Source organism: Beta vulgaris, chromosome 1 (assembly GCF_026745355.1).
Source record: "Beta vulgaris subsp. vulgaris cultivar EL10 chromosome 1, EL10.2, whole genome shotgun sequence".
NCBI lineage: Eukaryota > Viridiplantae > Streptophyta > Magnoliopsida > Caryophyllales > Amaranthaceae > Beta > Beta vulgaris.
This window is the reverse complement of record NC_079202.1, coordinates 25191481-25196710: the sequence shown is the minus strand read 5'-3', so window position 1 is coordinate 25196710 and position 5230 is coordinate 25191481.

Genomic DNA, 5230 nt, shown 5'->3' with positions numbered 1-5230 from the left:
TACAGGATAGCGTGGCGTTCACCGCTCTCATGTCTGGGCTATACCCTTCGAGTAGGTTCAAACTGAAGCTGGCCGAGAGTGAAGCCTCTTCATTCTCAGAAGCCATGAACCTGGCCCAAAAATTTATACAAGCCTCCGATATCTGCAAAACCCATAGGCCCAGCTCCGGGAAAAGAAAACATGAATACACTCCACGAGCAGACAATCCCAGGGATGTCTCTCGAAAAGAGAAAGACAAGAAGCCTCGGTTGGAAAGTCATTGGAACGACCCTCGATACAACCTGAATCAAAGAGAAATCTACCTAGACATCAAAGGAAAATACCCCTTGCCAAACCTCATCCAATTCGAACATCAGTCAATAAGCGAGACAAGAAACTCTAGTGTGAATTCCATCATGACTGTGGCCACACCACGCGAGAGTGTCGAGAGCTCAAAAGAGCCTTGGACAAATTGGCTGACGAGGGAAAGCTGAATCGGTATCTAAAAGATCCAAAGGAAAACAAAGTGACCCCGTCCGGAAAAACAGACTCGAAGCGACGAAACCGCAGGATATGTCAATGTCATGCAGGTGGATTTGCTTCGGGGGCTTAACCAGCCCTCTCGCAAGAAACACCTCTACACCTTGAAACATGGAAGTGATATAAACTCTCTGCCACATGCCCGACCATGACCTTCAAGGACAGTCACCGGCCTATACAAACCCCGCATGAGACCCTCTGGTTGTCGAGATGAAGATTGCAACCTTCGTGTGGGCCGCGTTTTGATTGACAGTGGAAGTTAGCGGATATAATCACTATGGATTGTTTGAGGAAACTGAAATATGAAGAAAAAGATCTTACTCCCATCGACCAGCCGCTGGTAGGTTTTGGAGGACAGTCAGTTCACCCACTAGGCTCGGTCAAGCTACCGACACGGATGGGGGAAAAGAAGGCAGGTCGAAATGTCATTGTCGATTATCTCGTAGTCGACACCAGCCTTCCCTATAATGTGATCATTGGGCGACCCACTCTCAACAAAGTAAAAGCTGCCATCTCAACGTATCAATTGCTTTTGCAGTTTGAAGGGGACGACGGAAAGGTCGCTCAACTATTCGGCGATCAGAAATATGCTCGCGAGTGCTATGTCAATAGCCTGAAGTGCAAAACGGAGGGACCCACTCGAAAGAGGAAGAGCCCCGAGCCAGAAGAGCCCCTCTCTGTCATGGGACTCTATGTGGCTGATAATCCAAAGCGGTATGAGCGATCTCACCCCGCCGATCGAGATGAAGAAGTATGCATTGATGAGAAGCGCGGTCGCACGGTTCGAATAGGGAAGCAGGTCCCCGAGGAGACCAAGGTCCAAATCCTGGAGGTCATAAAGGAATTTCAGGACGTCTTTGCTTATTCCGTCGATGAGATGCCTGGCATTGATCCCAATCTCATGGTCCATCGACTCAATATTCGGGAAGGGCATCGGCCAGTCAAGCAGAAGCTCAGGCACCAGGGAGCCGAGAGGAGTGCAGCAGCCTCCGAGAGGTGCAGAAATTGTTGGCCGCGGGTTCATTCGAGAATGCCAGTATACTGATGGCTGGCCAACGTGGTCTTAGTCCGTAAGCAAACTGGAGCATGGAGGATGTGTGTCGATTTCACGGACCTGAAAAGGCCTGTCCGAAAGACGACTTTCCCCTTCCTAAGATCGACAGGCTCGTCGATTCGACAGCCGGTCATGCATTATTCAGCTTCATGGATGCCAATGCGGGATATCACCAGATTCCCATGGCTGAAGAAGACCAAGTCCATACTGCCTTCACCACGAGCTCGGGGGTCTATTGCTATAGAGTCATGCCTTTCGGCCTCAAGAATGCAGGAGCCACCTATCAGCGCTTTGTAAAGATGTTCGAAAACAGATCGGTCGTAACGTCGAAGTTTATGTCGACGATATGATTGTGAAAAGTAGGAAAGAAGAGGATCACGTTTCTGACCTAAGAGAAACGCTCGCAACCCTCCGCGCCCACAACATGAATTAAATCCGAAGAAATGTGTCTTCGGCGTAAAAGGGGGAAATGCTGGGTTTCCTCGTCGACGAACGGGGGATCGAGGCTAATCCCATAAATTCAGGCCATCATTGAAATGAAAAGCCCTCGAACTGTCAAGGAAGTCCAGCGCCTAACCGTCTGCATGGCGGCCTTAGGGTGTCTTCTCTCTCGGTCAGCCGATAAAAGCCTCCACTTTTTTCAAGCCCTAAAACAAGCAACATTTGAATGGGGTGTTTCAGCAGAAGAAGCATTCCAACAACTCAAAAGTCATCTCGCAAGCCTTCCCAAATTGGTTTCACCTTTACCAGGAGAGACACTTTTCGTCTATCTCGCAGTATCGGACCATGCTGTGAGTGCGGTTCTCTTAGCCGAACGAGAGAAAGCTAGCATCCGGTGTACTTCGTGAGTCACGCCTTTCGAGGCGCTGAATCGAAGTACCCCCAATGAAAAAATGATCTTCGCTCTAGTCTTAGCCACTCGAAAGCTAAGCCCTATTCCAAGCTCACCCTATCAGAGTGCTTACAAGCCAGCCCATGCGAAAGGTAATGGAAGGGAAGAATCAGTCGAGCAGAATTACGGACTGAGTTACCTAGATATCTGACTATGGCATCGAATTCGAGCCCTGACGCGCCATCAATGCCCAGGCCCTCGCTGACTTCATCGCAGAATGTACTTCCCGACCAGAGGCCGTCAAAGAAGGACCTTGGAGTATCTTTGTCGATGGGTCTTCATCAAAGGTAGGGTGCGGGGCTGGCCTTCTGATCCTTGACCCGCAGTCCAACAGGACTGAGTACGCCGTCAAATTCGACTTCACTGCTTCGAACAATGAGGCCGAGTACGAAGCACTACTCTTGGGCATACAGTTATCCAAGGCGGCCGGCGCTCAAGAACTTAAAACCCACTCCGACTCTCAATTAATCGTAGGACAGGTGACAGGGGAGTTCGAGGCTAAGGAGGACAGCATGCGTATGTACTACGAAAGTAAAAGAGGAGATCCCAACTTTCTCACTTCTCAATAACTCACATCCCACGATCGAAGAATCAGCAAGCAGGCGCCTTGTCATGACTAGCCAGTTCAGCAAAGGACCTCTCACCTCGGCCTATAATGTGGGAAGTTCTAAGGGCTCCCAGTATCAACAAGGCAGTGAATACCCTCGATAGAAGCCCCACTTGGATGGACAACATCATAGCTTTTATTCGAGATGGTAATCTTCCTGACAGTGAGCTCGAGGCCGAGCGCATACGACGACGAGCAAGATGGTTCGTATATCACGAAGGACAGCTGTACAAGAAGTCGTTCACTCACCCACTTCTCCGTTGTCTCACCCCCGGAGAGGGGGACTATGTCCTTCGAGAGACACATAGAGGATCGTGTGGGAGCCATCAAGGGGCACGGACCATCACCGCGAAAGCACTGCGAGCAGGGTACTACTGGCCCACCATGAAGGAAGACGCCTCGGCCATGGTCAGGAAATGCAAAGAGTGTCAGATGCACGCTAACCTACCCCATCAAGCTGCAAGCACCATTACCACTATTCAGGCCCCATTGCCCTTCGATATATGGGCATGGGTCTCCTAGGGCCATTTCCACCCGCGTCCGGCCAGCGTAGGTTCTTACTGGTCGCTGTTGATTACTTCACAAAATGGGTCGAGACAGCGACTTTGGCCTCGATCACTGACAAGTAAGTTCAACAATTCATCTGGCAGCACTTAATCACACTGTTCGGAGTCCCCGAGTACTCATATCGGACAACGGCCGCCAATTCAATAGCGGTCCTACACGCGACTATTGTTCAAGTTCGGGATTGAGACCAGATTCTCCCGTTAGTCGACCACAGACTAATGGGCAAGCCGAGGCGGCCAATAAAGTGGTCCTAAGGGGCTCAAAACGATGCTCGAAGGAGCAAAAGGTTCATGGATGATGACCTCCCGGGGATACTCTGGTCTAGCCGGACCAGCGTTCGAGAGGCAACCGGCCACTCACCCTTCAACTTGGTTTACGGCAGCGAGGCCGTTCTACCTGTCGAATTGGGCATCCCCTCGCCTCGTATCACATTCTATGACCAGGAAAGCAATGATGAGCGAAAGAGGCTTTCCCTCGACCTTCTCCCTGAAACCCGAGGGACGACCCTCCTCCGGGCTATCTCCTACAAACTCAAGCTCACCCGATTATTCAACCGTCGCGTCAAGAAGCGACCTTTTCAAGTCAATGACTGGGTGCTCCGAAAATTTGAGTCCACGGGGCGACAACCTAGTCTGGGAAAGTTGCAACCCAACTGGGAAGGAGCATACCGTGTGACCTCGATAGTCCGCCCTGGCACCTACCGACTCGAAGACCAAGAGGGACGTCCACTACCTCGACCATGGGAGACAGACAATCTCCGAAAATTCTATGTTTAAATTGGTTTGTCCCTCGAGTGTGGGGGCATACCGCATAGGCACTTTTGATTATCTTGTAAGACACTGAAACATGTGTCCCAGTTATTTTGTAAGGTACTGAAACGTGCCGATGTAAAATTGCCTATTTTTAGGCATCATCAATAACAAAGTTACCTTTTGAAGCAAAACTTGACCCAAATACAAGCACTAGAACTTCTCGAGTTGCCTTAGGCTCATTGGCCCTTAAGCAACCTCGATCGAAGTCTCTAGTATTCTCGAGTTGCCTTGGGCTCATTGGCCTTGAAGCAACCTCGATCGAAGTCTCTAGTATTCTCGAGTTGCCTTGGGCTCATTGGCCCTTGAAGCAACCTCGATCGAAGTCTCTAGTATTCTCGAGTTGCCTTGGGCTCATTGGCCCTTAGAGCAACCTCGATCGAAGTCTCAAGTATTCTCGAGTTGCCTTGGGCTCATTGGCCCTTGAAGCAACCTCGATCGAAGTCTCTAGTATTCTCGAAGTTGCCTTGGGCTCATTGGCCCTTAGAGCAACCTCGATCGAAGTCTCTAGTATTCTCGAGTTGCCTTGGGCTCATTGGCCCTTGAAGAAACCTCGATCGAAGTCTCTAATCCCCTCGAATTGCCTGGGGCTCATTGACCCCTGAGCAACCTCGATTAAGGTCTACAAAAGTCGTTCAAAGTGCAACCATCAAAGAAATTTAGAAAAAGCAAGTAAAAACTCGAAGGACAAACCAATAAGAAAAGCAGAAGTATTATTCCATTAATCATAGTACAAGCCATCGAAGGCATTACAATACAAGCCCAAAGAAAAACCTAGATCA